This window comes from Armigeres subalbatus, chromosome 3, assembly GCF_024139115.2.
Source record: "Armigeres subalbatus isolate Guangzhou_Male chromosome 3, GZ_Asu_2, whole genome shotgun sequence".
Lineage (NCBI taxonomy): Eukaryota > Metazoa > Arthropoda > Insecta > Diptera > Culicidae > Armigeres > Armigeres subalbatus.
The window spans coordinates 28,307,642-28,326,048 of NC_085141.1; the positions used below are offsets into that span (position 1 = coordinate 28,307,642).

At 45.7% G+C, this 18,407-nt stretch overlaps 1 protein-coding gene across 1 annotated transcript in view; it reads right to left on the reverse strand.

Annotated features, from left to right (window-relative positions):
• Positions 1–18,407, reverse strand: part of LOC134221546 (uncharacterized) — a 187,399-nt gene that overhangs the window by 93,968 nt on the left and 75,024 nt on the right. The gene's annotated exons all lie outside the window — the stretch shown is intronic.

The following is an 18,407-nucleotide window of genomic DNA, read 5'->3' on the forward strand; positions in this document are numbered from 1 at the left end:
CCGAAGCAATTCTACCTGCGTCCCTACCGGACCTTTCCGTAGCCGAACGGCTGCGGTGGGCGTCTCCACTTCACACTGTCGCCGCAGTGCCGTGACGAGCTCTTCGACTTCGGTGATCTCGTCCAGGTCTTTAACCCTTAGATTCACCTCCGTCGTGAGTGCCCTCACATTGACCGTCTCGCCTAGGACTTCCTCCGCCAACTGCTTGTAGGCGGCGCCCTTTTGCGAGACGCCCCGCTTCAGCTCGAGGATCATCTCGCCCTTCCACGTACGTTTTATTCGACTTACGTCGGCGCCGAGTACTTAGCCTCGTCCGCCGTAATGACTAGGACATCGCCCCTGGAGCGATTGGCGCCTACCCTAGACTTCTTGCTACCCTCATTCGCCTGGGCCTTCTTTTCAGCCCTTGACGTCTTCGGTTTCCTCTTGTTCTTGACCAGGGTCCAGGAGGCGTCATCCCCCTCTATTTCCCTGGTCTGGGGCGGCTGAGAGTTCTCAGTCCACCACCGTCTTTCCTGGGTGGACGGACCTTTCCAGGTCCTTCCTCCCCCGGTTTGGGAGGTACCTGGCCGTGGTTCAGCTTCCCAGTCCCACTACTCTTATTCGGGGTAGTAACCCTCCGCGTTTTGGAGCGGCCCCCAGGGAGCTTGGGCCGCAGTCTGGGTAGACCTCGACTCCACGGATTTCACGGGTTTGCACTTGGCCGTCCCGACCGCTCTCTCCAGCTTGGCATCCAACATCGACTTTCGAAGTTTCAGCAAGCTCTCCTTGAGGTCCTTACTGATATTATGCTTCGATGACGCAAAGTCGATTATGGCATCCAGCTGTTCCATCGCCACCTCGAAGGCCGAAAACCTCACAAGCCATGGGCCGTTCATAACCACTACCGGCGAAGCCGGGGAGAAGATTGACCCACGCTGGCACTGCGCACCGAGCTGCCGACTATTGCCTATGACCACCTCCTGCGAAGGGGTAGTCTCTTACACTACTACCACTAATTGAAGAATTGACTTGGTTTTCCATTTTGGTCCCACGAGTTGCTCGGGAAAAGATGTCAACCACGCCAGAGCCCAGCATGACGCGGTAAGGGACAATTACTGTGGAAGGTTCCCAGGTACCCCACAGGCTCCATTAAAGGCTTAGCTCATTATATCATCCCCCTGGCCATGCATCCCCTTGGCACGGGTCGCTTTACGCCTTGGGATGAGGGGTTAGGGACGATGGTCCCCTTGGTCGCACCCCCTCACTCTAGCTGATTTTAGAATGACAACAGTGCCCAGGCTGCACTACCAGCTACCAGTACAAAACCCTTAGCTGGCGGTCGATTGTCATCGGAAGACCCGTGGAAGCGTGAGATTGGAACTTGTGAGGACCAGAGCTGTGTAGGTCGCTCCTTCCCAGACGTCAACTCATCATTTCGCAGCCCAAGTGTGTGTATGTGTGTATGTGAACAAATTTTGTAGACACACTTTTTGGAACTTAGCACTATCCGACTAACTCGCAACAAGTTGCATTCGACGGGAAATGCGGTCCCATTGTTTGCTATTGAAAAATGACCCGGTCGGACTTTGCGTTAATTATTGAAAAATTATTGGTTTTCTCCCCTGGAAAAAAAAATTTCAAAACCATTTTTTTTTATATTGGTGGTAATGCATTTTAATTAATGCAAAATCCCCTAAAGAGCTTTTTTGACCTTTCTATTGAGATTTTTTCAATTTATATTATAATGCACGAGAAAGGCATCATCACTGCTAGGTGGATTAATCTGGTTTATTTTTTTTATTTTTTCATTATTAGGAATGAAGGAAGGGTTACGCAATTCAGTGGCGTAGTTAGAATTTTGTTGTTGAAGGTTATGAATTTCATTTCTACTCGACTTTTTGTTCCGCGTCCTTAAAAAAAATGATTCAGATTATTTGCATTTGTCAGCTTCTTTCTTGCAAGTAAAATAATGAGCAGCAGTTTTCCAATGTTCACGAATATAATTATGATAGACATATCCCAACCAATAGTACAAGATCATCGAGTATAGGACTATGGAAGAGGCTCGGATGCAGGGTGTGAAACGAAAATTTCCAAATCCGAGACTGTCACGAAATTAGGCGAGATTTCAAACGCTAAAGCGCCTTTATCTTTCGACAGATTTTCGACAGATATATCTTATCAATCGATTCAGAAACTCTCCAGCAATTTGCCATATCCACTGAAACTATCGATTGTCAAAATTGAACTATTGAACATTTCAATTATTTCCAAACCCTGTAAAAAATTCAAAACAAACCAATCCCGTTCATGCATTCCCAACACGAACATCAGATTGATGTAAGGTGCGGGCCTTTTGGCCCATCGCTTCATTTTCTCTGAGCATGACGTGCCCGTGTCATTTGTCATTTTCGATCGAGATTTCACGGAGAGCGGCCCATGGCGTCTGAAAGCGGAAGCTGCCAAAGCGTTGGCGTTAGTGGCGTCATCGATGGTAGAACGGCGGAAGTTGCTGATAGTGATAGGAGACAATGCAAATAAATCGCAGTGATGATGCAAATGATGCAGCACTGTGTTTCCGCAACTAGTATTCCATTACCATATATACGTTCAATCAGGTGAACATTATACCATTTCGATAACCTATTGTATAAAGTACTTTATGGTGCAGAAAATTAATTCGGTTGGTTTTCCATGAGGTCCAAACCATGACCTGAATAAATTTTTGGGCTGTGCGGCAAGAGTACGCATGTAAACCTTTAAGTTTTTTTGTCAAACCCGTATTTCCGGCCGAAATAAGACTACTTCCAAAGCGTAAAGATCCACAATAAAGAAAAAAAGGACAGAAATCGAAAATTATCCCAAGTTCTTCTTAAAGATGATAAAACAAGATAAAAAAATTGTTGTTAGAAAAGACAAAGGAGCAAAGTAATGAAGCGAAATAATGAAATTGTATTTGGTATTGTACACTTCAACATAGTCCGAAAACACAATTTCATCTAAATGATAATTATTTAATCAAAAGAAACATCCATAAATTACGCAACGCTGAGCTGGGAGGGGTTGCGAGATGTATGACGATTCATACAAAAAGTGTATGAAGGAGGGGGAGGAGTGATGAAATGGTCAAATTTTCCGGTACGTAACTAGTGAACTTTCTTTTAATAAAATCCTTTGTTCACGCCACGCGAAACCTCGTATATTTTTACTCTATAGTTTTTTTTTTTGTATATAATAAAAAAAAGTTTTTCCTGTTGAAATTCATATTTCTTGGACCCCTTTCCCCTTTCAGAGTTACGTAATCTTTAAAACAGAGGCGCATTCACGATCCGAGCCGTGGGTAGGACAAACAGGAACAGTCGAGATCTGTCCTGGCCACGTACTTGCGAATGTTTTAGGGGAAAGGATGGTATAGGAAAGGGACGAGCCTGTGATTAAATCCACGACCTCTTGCTTGTAGGCAGAAGCGGTAGCCATAGACCACTAAACTTGTTTTTGATTTGAGCAACAGTTCTGGTACTCAGAAATCGTTGCACATTCTGAAACATTGCTGAAACAATAAACGTCCATGTTGATATGAATTAATTCCAAAAATATTTAATCCGGACTTGAAAAATTCTTGCGGACAGAATACTCACATAATTTGAGAAATTATCTTCGATTTTCAGGACAAATTCAGCTTTTCGAAGATTATTAGGCCTTCTAAAAAGCATAACATACTTCTTGGGATTCTCAGTATTTTCAAAAATCTTTAAAAGCTCTCAGCAGAAGTCACGTAACATAGAATTTTGTAATCATCAATAGTTTAATTCAATTATTGCTAACTGCTAAGATTTTATATTAACTATCAGAAGTGGTTATGTTTCAAAGCAAACTACCAAGAAATCGCACGATTGTCAAATAATCTTTTTACGGGAAAATTATTTAGCTCTTTTAGTGGAGGCCGTAGAGGAGTTTTGGAGCTCAGAATCCTTTACGGACCAGATTTCTGGCAGAATTTGGGATATTTGTAATTCCTTAGATTTCAATAAACCTTTTTGTAGGTTTTATAAAACTTTTTTCGATTGTGTCTAATAGTCCCTTTGAATGTGCTTCATTTATCATAACTGGTTAAAAATGTTTATCAATCGCATTTGGAGATTTCAATAACCTCTATTTTACCTCTGGAACACCTTTAGATCAAAGATATATTCGATTATTTAATAAAATGGGTTTGATCATTTAGTAGTTTGTCAATAACTAATATGTTTCACGGTGATGGACTTCTTGTGCGAAGGTTTTGCTACAACTTTGCCTAATAGTTCGTTGCTTGAATGCCGTTTATAACGGAGTTGTAGCGTTAGTTGCAGTAACTTAGATTAAATGATTGAAATTTTGTTATGATTTAGCAGAAGTTAGTCCGCTTCAACTCCGTTTTTTTGTGGAATTTAAACAACGATTTGTTCGGCAGAGTTGTAGAAATACTTTCACACTAGATCCCGACTAGAAGAGCCTAACAGAAACTGAACACAATATTAACATATTGTGATATTTATAACTTATGTTGATACAATTTTGTTCTTACCAGCCATTATCTTTCGAATGTTGTAACAGGATTTTATCATAATATGATTAAAAAAAAACCCAACAGTAGGCAAATAAAATAGATGTAGCAAAGTCTTCCAGCCATATAGATATCACAACGCTGATATTATTTGTAAAGGTTGCCTTATTTGTAATGTTGTTAGTTTCATGTTCTCGAAAAATATTCTTGTTCAGACAAAAACAAAAGTTTCTGATTGTTGATCACAATCTGAAGACCTATAACGAACTGTAAAAAATTGCCACTGCACAGAAACAATATATTTTGTATCTGATTCTGTTATAAATTTCTAACAAAATATTTTATTTTTATGATAAAATTGTAACAAAATTTGATAGTTTTTTGTTTCCAGTAGTGTAATTTTTGATAGAAATTTAGATATTTTAACAACATCCTGCACCACTTCTTCTTCTTTTCTTCTTCTTCTTATTGGCATTACGTCCCCACACTGGGACAGAGCCGCTTCGCAGCTTAGTGTTCATTAAGCACTTCCACAGTGATTAACTGCGAGGTGAGGTTTCTAAGCCTGGTTACCATTTTTGCATTCGTATATCATGAGGCTAGCACGATGATACTTTTATGCTCAGGGAAGTCAAGACAATTTCCAATTGAAAAATTGCCTAGACCGGCACCGGGAATCGAACCCAGCCACCCTCAGCATGGTTTTGCTTTATAGCCGCGCATTTTACCGCACGGCTAAGGAGGGCCCCTTCATCCTGTAACACGTTTCTAAAAAAAATTGTTATAAAAATTTAGTATAACATAATAACATAGGTTGATATAATTTTGATATGACCTTCTAGTCGGGTATCCACCTTACAACACAATTCAAAACTCAGCATGAAAAGTGAAAAGCTTGAGGCTGAAGGAAGATTTGGTTTTCGCCAACACGCCTTCCGCCCAGGGGGTTTGGGGCAAGTCCGTACTTTTCCGGATTAGGAGACGTACTCCAAAGCGCCTTTGACCAAAGGAAACATGTCGTCCTTTCGGGTCTTTATCGGCAATTCCGCCTCCAGAACCTCCCAGAGGAGACTGGGGTCCCGCAGGGGTCTGTTCTGGCAGTAACCCTGTTTCTGGTTGCCATGAATGGGGTCTTCAATGGCCTCCCCAAGAACATCTACATCTTCGTCTACGCGGACGACATCCTGCTTGTGGTAGTCGGAGACACTCCGGCGCGAACGCGTATCCGAACCCAAGCAGCGGTTAGTGCAGTTCATCGGTGGGCCTCGTCGGTTGGCTTCACCATGTCGGCCGGAAAAAGCGTCCGCGGGCATGTGTGCAATGGACGGCATCGTCTCTCCGGCCCTAGTCTCAAGATTAATGGGCAGCCGATCCCAAACCGGAAATACGTGAAAGTCCTCGGTGTCTCCATCGATCGAGGACTGACCTTCGTCCCTCATTCCCAAGCGGTCAAAGTTGGCTGCAAATCAAGGATCAACCTTGTTAAAACTTTATTATAGGACGAACAACAGAGGCGCTCGGTATCATATCGGCCAAGCGCCAAGCGCAAACTGCTGTACGGACTGGAACTGACTTGTGTAGCACGTCATGAGCTTGTCAACATACTCTCCCCAGTCTTCAGCCAATACCTTCGCATGGCTTCCAGACTTCTTCCTTCCACACTCGCTGAGGTTGCTTGCGCTGAAGCAGGGGTCCTCCCATTTCGCCATAGTGCGCAAGGAAACATAGGAACCCTCTCCTTGTTCAAGTAGATCGGATCATGCACGGTTTCAGTCTCCCCCCGGTGGCTAGGGTCCACTGGCATGGAGCGAGGAGCTGGTACTCTTCCACAACCAACATAAATAGCTCCATTGTGAACTGCTTTAGAAGAAGAAGAAGCTCTTCGAAGATCGGTCGCCGAGTTGCTAATTACTGAGTTTAGGGACTATGAGCATCGATACACTGACGGTTCCCTTTCTAGAGAAGGGGTCGGCTCAGGCGTCACTGGGAGCAACCTAACGGTCTCGGACAGCCTTCCTGCACAATGCACTCTCTTCTCGGCGGAATCCGCAGCTCAGTCCTAATTCTGACTGATTCCGCTAGTGCCATCGGTGCGCCACAAAGTGACCAACCGATACATCCATGGATCCAGTCCAGGTCATTCTCGCTAGTGAACAACAATCGACAACCTTCGCCTGGATTGCCGGGCACTGTGGAACGTCACTGCGGACATTCTGGCTGGAGCCGGCTACCAAGACCGGCGTTTCACAACATCGGTTCCCTCGGCTGACGTTAAAGCCTGGATCAAAAAGATCGTCAGCCAGGATTGGGAAAACCAATGGGCTGCTTCCAGAACCACGCAATTGCGGAAGGTCAAGGGATCCACGGCACCCTGGAACGACATGCCCAGTCTCAAGGACCAGCAAGTAATCTCCCGCCTCCGCACCGGCCACACCCGATTCTCACATAATTTCGGCGGAAGGCCCTTTCGTACCGTTTGTGACATCTGCGGAGTACAAAACTCAGTGGAACATGTGATCTGCCGATGTCCAAAGTTTGACATTCCTCGCTCCAGCTACGGAATACCGACAAACATACGAGATGCCCTAGCTGACGATACCGCCTATCTGTCCTCATCTGCTTCCTCAAAGATGGAGGACTGTCTTATGTTGAATGTTACTTTTGGATAAATATCATCGGGGTGAATGGCTTTGTTCGATTCAATTTGTTATAGAATCCTTTAATTATATAATCAACTAAAAGCACCCTAGTGCGGTTTTCTGTGTGGCGATTTATACTCTTTTTATTTACTTATTCAACCTAATCGGAACTCAGATGGTTCTGTCCTGGATTACTCACGAAGCTCCACCGCTCTTGTAAATGACAAGCGTACTTTTTTCGCCTTTATACAATGGTGCGAGTCTCCGAAGGTTAATGTCAAAAACTATTTTACCTTTCGACGTTCGAAAACCATTTTATCGAACATATGCACATTAAAAACATTATTTAGGAAATTAATTACATTAAATCCCTTCTAATTCAATATTTAACACTAAGTGGACGGATTCAACCCCTCACGATAGCAATGAAATCAATCATCTGCTTTTTTGTGGTCGCTTTCGTCGAACAAAGCAAAAAGTCAGCCCGGCGCAAATCTTTAAGCTAATCAGGCCAGCAGATTTTTTTTCAGAAATAAACATATTTCGGCGTCGAAACCAGTGACGTTGGTCGAAAAAATTTGTACTGTATTCATTTGTACGGCTGCTAAATTCTAATTTCGGTTTTCTCATGGATATATTTTATATCACGATTTCATAAACAATTCGACCAAATTTTTGATTTAATTATTTTTATGATATTTTTTGAAAAGCCTTATGTAATTTGAATTCGACATACGACATACATAATGATAAAAAATAAACTAACCTACGACTTGAGGCTCTCCTTAGCCGTGCGGTAAGACGCACGGATACAAAGCAAGACCATGCTGAGGGTGGCTGTGTTCGATTCCCGGAGCCGGTCTAGGCAACTTTCGGATTGAAAATTGTCTCGACTTCCCTGGGCATAAAAGTATCATGATATACGAATGCAAAAATGGTAACCTGGCTTAGAAACCTCGCAGTTAATAACTGTGGAAGTGCTTAATGAACACTAAGCTGCGAGGCGGCTCTGTCCCAGTGTGGGGATGTAATGCCAATAAGAAGAAGAAGAAGAACGACTTGCATCTTAAGTCGTCTCCACATGGATTCTACACCATCATTCTTCTTCAATGGCTCTACATCCGAACTGAAACTTGGCCGGCTAATCAATTTAGTATTCTATTCACATTTCCTCAGTTAGTAATTGAAAGCTTTTCTATGCCCGCCATTGCATGAGTATGTATCTTGTGTGGTAAGTACAATGGATACATTATGCCCAGAAAGTCGAGAATGTTTCCAACCGAAAAACATCCGAGACCGGACCGATAATCGAACTTGCCTTCTCCGGGTTGGCAATCCTACGGCTTTGCTCGCAAGGCTACCGAAGACCCCAATTCTACACCAAGCATCTATTAAAATCTGCATTGTGATAACCATAATATGTCTCGAAATGCGATCTAAAAAAGTCAGTTCGTCGAAGAAACTTTCAAATTTAAAACGTAAGCAACAGAAAGGGCAAATTGTTTGATAATGGACTTGTCCATTTGAACAAATACCTCCAGACTATTTGAATTCAAAAACGTCCCCATATGTTGATTTAGGATTTTACCTCTGTCTGCGTCCACCATCAGAGCCATTCCTCTACTAACTAGTGCTATTGCAGACGCGATACGCACCAGTTTGAGATTGACCTAACCAGTGGAGCGTGAATTAGCCATACGGAACAGACCATTATTGACTGCTTCACGACCGACCGTGAAGATGGACAACAATGTGGCAATGTAGGCAGAAGGGCGAAAGACCAAACAGAACCTGAAAGCAAACAGCGGAACGGAAATCATATCGATAGAGCGTCCCTAAATTTGTACGATTGATTGTTCCATCCTCAGCGTATCGAGAGATACCCATTTAACTCGAACGGAATTCAGGGAAGATTTAGTGCGGTACATTTGGGTGGCATAATTCCGTTCGTTACGCTTCTTATACGAAACTTTAAAAAAAATTGTTTGAAACACAACGCAAGGAATGCTCCTTCTATGTGATAATGAGCGTGCTTGACAACGTAACGTAATTTGTAGAACACCGAGGCTTAAGCACATGGAAGAAGTGTAATTGTTCCGGTTCTTCATCTCATAGCTCCCATATTCATTAAATGAAAAAATGTTCTGTCAGTCGGAGACTCTTCTTTACGTCTGGGTGATGAGCGTCTACATTTTTCGGCGATCCAACCAAGTGCCTGTCACTACTAGTAGTGACTCACAAATGCATCGCCCGACGGATGCTGCCAACAGCTACAAAACTGGAATTCACGCGTTTGCTCTATTTCTCAATTAATCTGGATATTTGTGGATCGAAAACTGATAGGAAAACACTGAATCTTGCCACACCAGAGAACGAGAGAATGGTAAAAATAGAGACGACTTTTCAATTGAATTGCGCTGGCTTGGAACGTATTATTCTTCTTCTTCGATTGCTTGTTTTGCTCTTCATGCCAACTGGAACTTGGCCTGCTTTTCAACTTGATATTCTATAAAAATTTCCTCAGTTATTAATTGAATAATTTTCTATGCCGCCATTGAATTAGTATGTATTTTATGTGACAAACACAATGGAGACACTATGCCCAGGATTTCGAAAGAGTTTCCTACCCGAAAACATCCTAGACCGGACCGAGAATCGAACTCGCCATCTCCAAATTGGCAATCCTACGCCTTTGCTCGCAAGGCTACTGGAGACCCCTCGGAACGTAGTGTGGGATTTTTGAGAAAATTTGATTTAATTTATAATTTGGCTGGCAGCGAACATGGAGCAGTGCCGGGTGTTGAGTATCATCACCCACCTACCTATTGGACGAGTACCAGCAGCCCGGTATGTGACTGTCAATTTGATTGACATTGAATTGGTATTATTGAAGAAATGGAATTACTTGTGTAGTTTCAGAACTATAGCATTGCCATATTTTCTCAGGAAAATTCCCAAACAATTGGAAAAAACAACTGCCATTATGGCGAGAATCTTTTCATCCTCCGTTTGAAAAGCGTTTCTCGTAAATCTCTTTTGAGACAAGTTGAAAATTGCTTCACGTATAACGGAAAATCGATAATCCCATAAAACTTTTTATTGTTACTTCTTCATTTCCAATAAACTCAATTTGGCGGTGCTTGGCTGACGCGACGTTCCGACTAAATGTATATAGCTAGTACAGAAGAATTAATTTGTTCAGATTTTTTGAACGTGAGTTATTTTTTTATGCTGAGTGTGTTTTGTGGCATCTTTCATAATATAGGTTTTAAGAAGAACAATATAAATTTTCTTCTAAAACATGACTGGATACCGAATAATAGAATAGAAGAATCAGTCTTGACTTGAAGAAGCATTTCAAAAGAAGACAGTATGAAATATCTTATATTAGGTATCATTTTCTTATTATTATTGTCACTTGCTCGGGCTTAACTTCCCGCATTGCTAAAGCACCATCATTTCTCTTGGTTTGATGCAAGAAGCTGTCGTTTGGCCATGTTGTTTTGAGTGACACATCCTCATCTGATGGTCTTGACTGGCTGCGGTTCATCCTTGCCGGTAGCCGGTTTTACTTATATGTAAGTAGGTATGTATACTAACTATACATTCATTGCTCTTCTTCCTAGTTGAGCTTCAGAGTCGAATGGATATGCCAATGCATGAAACGTTCGACGTTCGCCGGCGGATTCAAGGTCACCATCTTCGTCATCGGTGAGAAACCGTATCAAGTATTTGACAACAGCTTAGCGCCGATAAATACCAAAAACAATCGACTGCAATGGACGTAATATGGCTCGAAACAGACATGTGATTGCCCGGTCCGGTAGTACATAATAGCCGTGAGGTACTAGCATGGGAACTGTTTGTGACATCTTCTTGATTTAGTGTACAGAGAAGGAGTGCTACTTGATTTGACATGGACAAGCTTTACACGATAGGTACAATGTTGAATATTCTATCGCTAGGATTTTAATCCAGTCTAGAGCTGACTAAAAGTGCAGCATCGCAATAAAAAACTCATGATAGACATTAAGAGCGCCAAAATTAACAACAAACCCGGGCAACGCAACGTTCTGCTAGTTGAACAAAAAATAACAATTTTCTTCAACTCAATTTCTTCAAATACAATTTTCTTCAACTCACTTGCAATAGGTGGAGACTTTAAATACGCCTCAACACTATTTAGTAATTTCTTCATTATTAAAACATTCATACCATTATTAAAACGTTCCAAAAGTTGGTTTGGGATTAAAACTTTGTTCATAAAATAGGAACATTTGATTTGCATTTCGGGTTCATACATTGGATTTGAGTATCGGATTGGAAAATCGTATTAAACGTAGGATTGAAATATTTGACTGAAAATTTGGGTACGGATATTGGATACTGGATTATAAAACTAGACTTGGCGGTAATTTGCAAAAAAAAAAAACAACATGCTATGTAATAGTTCTTTATGAAAATCTCAAGTCAATGTTTTTTTTTGTCTTTTTTAGTGATAGAAGAAGGGGAATGTGATGGTGAGATATATTAGAAATTGGGCAATCCACTTCCAGCGTGCATTGATGACAGAGATGCAACTATCATCCGTATAACGGTTCAGTTGCCAACATTGACTATTGAATAGCAGGCCATGACTTGGCCTCTTTCCTCGTCGGGCAACGAACGGAGTTTCACTGGTTTCACGCACGATAAGACAGCACACAAGCGATCAAACCAACGGATATCTCGTTTGGCGGAATTAGGCCGCACAAAGACTTTGAGGACTTTTGAAAGCTTCGCAGCCTCTTAAACGGCGACTTCCGAGCTTCCGACATTTTGAAAGCGAGCTTCCGAGCCTCTTAAGGAGGCTTCCGAGCCTCTTAAGGAGGCTTCCGAGCCTCTTGAGAGAAGGCTTCCGAGCCTCTTGAAAGGAGGCTTCCGAGCCTCTTGAAAGGAGGCTTCCGAGCCTCTTGAAAGGAGGCTTCCGAGCCTCTTGGAAGGAGGCTTCCGAGCCTCTTGGAAGGAGGCTTTCGAGCCTCTTGGAAGGAGGCTTCTGAGCCTCTTGGTAGGAGGCTCTGAGCTGCTTGGAAGGAGGCCTGAGCCTCTTGGAAGGAGGCTTCTGAGCCTCTTGGAAGGAGGCTTGAGGCCTCTTGGAAGGAGGCTTCTGAGCCTCTTGGAAGGAGGCTTCTGAGCCTCTTGGAAGGAGGCTTCTGAGCCTCTTGGAAGGAGGCTTCTGAGCCTCTTGGAAGGAGGCTTCTGAGCCTCTTGGAAGGAGGCCTGAGCCTCTTGGAAGGAGGCCTGAGCCTCTTGGAAGGAGGCTTCTGAGCCTCTTGGAAGGAGGCCTGAGCCTCTTGGAAGGAGGCTTCTGAGCCTCTTGGAAGGAGGCTTCTGAGCCTCTTGGAAGGAGGCTTCTGAGCCTCTTGGAAGGAGGCTTCCTAGCCTCTTGGAAGGAGGCTTCCGAGCCTCTTGGAAGGAGGCTTGAGCCCTCTTGGAAGGAGGCTCTGAGCCTCTTGGAAGGAGGCTTCCGAGCCTCTTGGAAGGAGGCCTGAGCCTCTTGGAAGGAGGCTTCTGAGCCTCTTGGAAGGAGGCTTGAGCCTCTTGGAAGGAGGCCTGAGCCTCTTGGAAGGAGGCTTCTGAGCCTCTTGGAAGGAGGCTTCCGAGCCTCTTGGAAGGAGGCTTCTGAGCCTCTTGAGAGAAGGCTTCTGAGCCTCTTGAGAGAAGGCTTGAGGCCTCTTGAAAGGAGGCCTGAGCCTCTTGAAAGGAGGCCTGAGCCTCTTGAAAGGAGGCTTCTGAGCCTCTTGGAAGGAGGCTTCTGAGCCTCTTGGAAGGAGGCTTCTGAGCCTCTTGGAAGGAGGCTTCTGAGCCTCTTGGAAGGAGGCTTCTGAGCCTCTTGGAAGGAGGCTTCTGAGCCTCTTGGAAGGAGGCTTCTGAGCCTCTTGGAAGGAGGCTTCTGAGCCTCTTGGAAGGAGGCTTCTGAGCCTCTTGGAAGGAGGCTTCCTGAGCCTCTTGGAAGGAGGCTTCCTGAGCCTCTTGGAAGGAGGCTTCTGAGCCTCTTGAAGGAGGCTTCTGAGCCTCTTGGAAGGAGGCCTGAGCCTCTTGGAAGGAGGCTTCTGAGCCTCTTGGAAGGAGGCTTCTGAGCCTCTTGGAAGGAGGCCTTGAGCCTCTTGGAAGGAGGCCTGAGCCTCTTGGAAGGAGGCTTCTGAGCCTCTTGGAAGGAGGCTTCTGAGCCTCTTGGAAGGAGGCTTCCTGAGCCTCTTGAAGGAGGCTTGAGCCTCTTGGAAGGAGGCTTCTGAGCCTCTTGGAAGGAGGCCTGAGCCTCTTGGAAGGAGGCTTCTGAGGCCTCTTGGAAGGAGGCTTCTGAGCCTCTTGGAAGGAGGCCTGAGCCTCTTGGAAGGAGGCCTGAGCCTCTTGGAAGGAGGCTTCTGAGCCTCTTGGAAGGAGGCTTCTGAGCCTCTTGGAAGGAGGCTTCTGAGCCTCTTGAAGGAGGCCTGAGCCTCTTGGAAGGAGGCTTGAGCCTCTTGGAAGGAGGCTTCTGAGCCCTCTTGGAAGGAGGCTTCTGAGCCTCTTGGAAGGAGGCTTGAGGCCTCTTAAGGAGGCTTCTGAGCCTCTTGAGAGAAGGCTTCTGAGCCTCTTGAGAGAAGGCTTCTGAGCCTCTTGAAAGGAGGCTTCTGAGCCTCTTGTAAGGAGGCCTGAGCCTCTTGTAAGGAGGCTTCTGAGCCTCTTGTAAGGAGGCTTCTGAGCCTCTTGTAAGGAGGCTCTGAGCCTCTTGGAAGGAGGCTTCTGAGTCTCTTGAAGGAGGCTTCCGAGCCTCTTGGAAGGAGGCCTGAGCCTCTTGGAAGGAGGCCTGAGCCTCTTGAAGGAGGCTTCTGAGCCTCTTGAAGGAGGCTTCCTGAGCCTCTTGAGAGAAGGCTTCTGAGCCTCTTGAAAGGAGGCTTGAGCCTCTTGAAAGGAGGCCTGAGCCTCTTGTAAGGAGGCTTCTGAGCCTCTTGTAAGGAGGCCTGAGCCTCTTGTAAGGAGGCTTCTGAGCCTCTTGGAAGGAGGCTCTGAGTCTCTTGGAAGGAGGCCTGAGGCCTCTTGGAAGGAGGCTTGAGGCCTCTTGGAAGGAGGCTTCCGAGCCTCTTGGAAGGAGGCTGAGCCTCTTGGAAGGAGGCTTCTGAGCCTCTTGGAAGGAGGCTTCTGAGCCTCTTGGAAGGAGGCTTCTGAGCCTCTTGGAAGGAGGCTTCTGAGCCTCTTGGAAGGAGGCTTCTGAGCCTCTTGGAAGGAGGCTTCCGAGCCTCTTGGAAGGAGGCTGAGCCTCTTGGAAGGAGGCTTCTGAGCCTCTTGGAAGGAGGCTTCTGAGCCTCTTGGAAGGAGGCCTGAGCCTCTTGGAAGGAGGCTCTGAGCCTCTTGAAGGAGGCTTCTGAGCCTCTTGGAAGGAGGCTTCTGAGCCTCTTGGAAGGAGGCTTCTGAGCCTCTTGGAAGGAGGCTTCCGAGCCTCTTGGAAGGAGGCCTGAGCCTCTTGGAAGGAGGCTTCTGAGCCTCTTGAAAGGAGGCTTGAGCCTCTTGAAAGGAGGCTTCTGAGCCTCTTGAAAGGAGGCTTCTGAGCCTCTTGAAAGGAGGCTTCTGAGCCTCTTGGAAGGAGGCTTCTGAGCCTCTTGGAAGGAGGCTTCTGAGCCTCTTGGAAGGAGGCTTCTGAGCCTGTTGGAAGGAGGCTTCCTGAGCCTCTTGGAAGGAGGCTGCTGAGCCTCTTGGAAGGAGGCTTCTGAGCCTCTTGGAAGGAGGCTTCTGAGCCTCTTGGAAGGAGGCTTCTGAGCCTCTTGGAAGGAGGCTTCTGAGCCTCGTGGAAGGAGGCTTCTGAGCCTCTTGGAAGGAGGCTTCTGAGCCTCTTGGAAGGAGGCTTGCGAGCCGCTTGGAAGGAGGCTTCTGAGCCTCTTGGAAGGAGGCTTCTGAGCCTCTTGGAAGGAGGCTTCTGAGCCTCTTGGAAGGAGGCTTCTGAGCCTCTTGGAAGGAGGCTTCTGAGCCTCTTGAAGGAGGCTTCTGAGCCTCTTGGAAGGAGGCTTCTGAGCCTCTTGGAAGGAGGCTTCTGAGCCTCTTGAAGGAGGCTCTGAGCCTCTTGGAAGGAGGCTTCCTGAGCCTCTTGGAAGGAGGCTTCTGAGCCTCTTAGAAGGAGGCTCTGAGCCTCTTGGAAGGAGGCTTCTGAGCCTCTTGGAAGGAGGCTTCTGAGCCTCTTGGAAGGAGGCTTCTGAGCCTCTTGGAAGGAGGCCTGAGCCTCTTGGAAGGAGGCTTCTGAGCCTCTTGGAAGGAGGCCTGAGCCTCTTGAAGGAGGCTCTGAGCCTCTTGGAAGGAGGCCTGAGCCTCTTGGAAGGAGGCTTCTGAGCCTCTTGGAAGGAGGCTCTGAGCCTCTTGGAAGGAGGCTTCTGAGCCTCTTGAAGGAGGCTTCTGAGCCTCTTGGAAGGAGGCTCGAGCCTCTTGGAAGGAGGCCTGAGCCTCTTGGAAGGAGGCTTCTGAGCCTCTTGGAAGGAGGCCTGAGCCTCTTGGAAGGAGGCTTCTGAGCCTCTTGGAAGGAGGCTTCTGAGCCTCTTGGAAGGAGGCTTCTGAGCCTCTTGGAAGGAGGCTTCTGAGCCTCTTGGAAGGAGGCTCTGAGCCTCTTGGAAGGAGGCTTCCTGAGCTCTTGAAAGGAGGCTTCTGAGCCTCTTGAAAGGAGGCTTCCTGGGCCTCTTGAAATGAGGCTTCTGAGCCTCTTGAAAGGAGGCTTCTGAGCCTCTTGAAAGGAGGCTTCTGGGCCTCTTGAAAGGAGGCTTCTCTGCCTCTTGAAAGGAGGTTTCTCAGCCTCTTGAAAGGAGGCTTCTGAGCCTCTTGATCGGAGGCTTCTGGGCCTCTTGAAAGGAGGCTTCTGAGCCTCTTGAGAGGAGGCTTCTGGGCCTCTTGAAAGGAGGCTTCTGAGCCTCTTGAAAGGGGGCTTCTGAGCCTCTTGAAAGGAGGCTTCTGAGCCTCTTGAAAGGAGGCTTCTGAGCCTCTTGAAAGGAGGCTCTGAGCCTCTTGAAAGGAGGCTTCCTGAGCCTCTTGAAAGGAGGCTTCTGAGCCTCTTGAAAGGAGGCTTCTGAGCCTCTTGAAAGGAGGCCTGAGCCTCTTGAAAGGAGGCTCTGAGCCTCTTGAAAGGAGGCTTCTGAGCCTCTTGAAAGGAGGCTTCTGAGCCTCTTGAAAGGAGGCTTCTGAGCCTCTTGAAAGGAGGCTTCCTGAGCCTCTTGAAAGGAGGCTTCTGAGCCTCTTGAAAGGAGGCCTGAGCCTCTTGAAAGGAGGCTGAGCCTCTTGAAAGGAGGCCTGAGCCTCTTGAAAGGAGGCTTCTGAGCCTCTTGAAAGGAGGCTTCTGAGCCTCTTGAAAGGAGGCTCTGAGCCTCTTGAAAGGAGGCTTCTGAGCCTCTTGGAAGGAGGCTTCCTGAGCCTCTTGAAAGGAGGCCTGAGCCTCTTGAAAGGAGGCTTCCGAGCCTCTTGAAAGGAGGCTTCCGAGCCTCTTGAAAGGAGGCTTCCGAGCCTCTTGAAAGGAGGCTTCCGAGCCTCTTGAAAGAAGGCTTCCGAGCCTCTTGAAAGAAGGCTTCCGAGCCTCTTGGAACGAGGCTTCCCAGCCTCTTGGAAGAAGGCTTCCGAGCCTCTTGGAAGGATACTTCTGAGCCTGTTCAAAGGAGGCTTCGCAGTCTTTCGAACTAAAAATTACGAGCTTGGAATGAAGCTTTCGAGACGCTTATAAGGAGGCTTCTAAGCTTCTTGCAACGAAGCTACTGAACTTTTCGGGAAAATCCTTCATGCCTCTAATATGAAGGCTTCCGAACCTTCAAATTCTGTCCTTTTGATCTTTTGTCCCACAGCCATTCAAACACTGTGTTGCGAGTAGTGAGCAGGCTTCAATAGGCTTCGATATACGTGCATATTGGGGAAGGGTCATTTGGCCGAAAGCCATTTGACCGAATACCACTAGGCCGATCAAGCCATTAGGCCGAAACCCATCTAGCCGAAAATGCCATTTGGCCGAAATGGTCGTTTGGCCGAAAGGGTCATTTGGCTGAAAGGGCCGTTTGGACGAGTAGGTCATTTAGCCGAATAGGACATTTCTCACTACTTACTTTGCGCTTTTTTTTTAAATAGTGAGAAATAATAAATGAGGAGGGAGAAGTGAGACGTCTCAATACTCACTTTGCGCTTCTCCTTTTTTACAGCGAGAAGTAATAAATGAGAAGTGAGAAGTGAGACGCCTCATTTCTCACTCTTTATCTTTCTCTTCCCACTGTAAAAAGTGAGACGCGCGAAATGAGTAGTGAGACGTCTCACTTCTCACTCCTCATTTCTTACTTCTCACTGTTGAAAAAGAGAAGCGCAAAGTGAGTAGTGAGACGTCTCTCTTCTCATTCCTAATTTCTCACTTTTCAATAAACTGTTCGGCCAAATGTCCTATTCGGCAAAATGACCCTTTCGTCCAAACGGCCCTTTAAGCAAAATGACCCCTTCGGGCAAACGACCCTGTCGGCCAAATGACCCTTTCGGCTAAATGAGCCTTTTGCCCAAATGATACTTTCGGCCAAACGACCCTTTCGGCCAAACAACCCTTTCGGCCAAGGTATATGCCAAATGGTATATTCGGCCAAACAACTTTCGGCCTAGTGGCATTCGGCCAAATGGCTTTCGGCCGAATGGGTTTCGGCCAAATGACCCTTCCCCGTGCATGTTATATATAATACAAAGTTTAAGAATGAAAACTTACACAATTGGGTTGTTTAGGAGTATAGATGGTTTTACATATTCTAAATCTGCATAAAAACTAAACCTAACTCAATTTTCTTAGAACTTTTGGAGCCCCGGAACTATTTTTAATTTGTACTTTAAATTTATGTGGGACTAAGAATTTGTTCTTATGGAACAACTGTCATTCTATGAAAAAAATAAATCATTTCAATCGATAGAATGACACTAACATTCTGTCGATTGAAATGATTTACTTTTATTGTACAGAAAACAAAAATACTAATGAAAGGTTTTCAAACAAATTAAAAATGTTTTGGAAATCAGAAAAGCATAATCTTTAAGTTCAATCAATTTTAATTGTCTCGGGTATTGGACCATCCGACTTGGACATTAATTTACTACACAGAAAAAAAAATCTGTGGTAAAAACTACTATTTTGTAGACTACGCTCTGTTTTTGAAACTGCCATGAAATTTCAGTAAATTTTACCATGGTTTCAGAGAAATTCACCACTGTTTCAGTTCATGTGACAACATTCCGCATGGGCC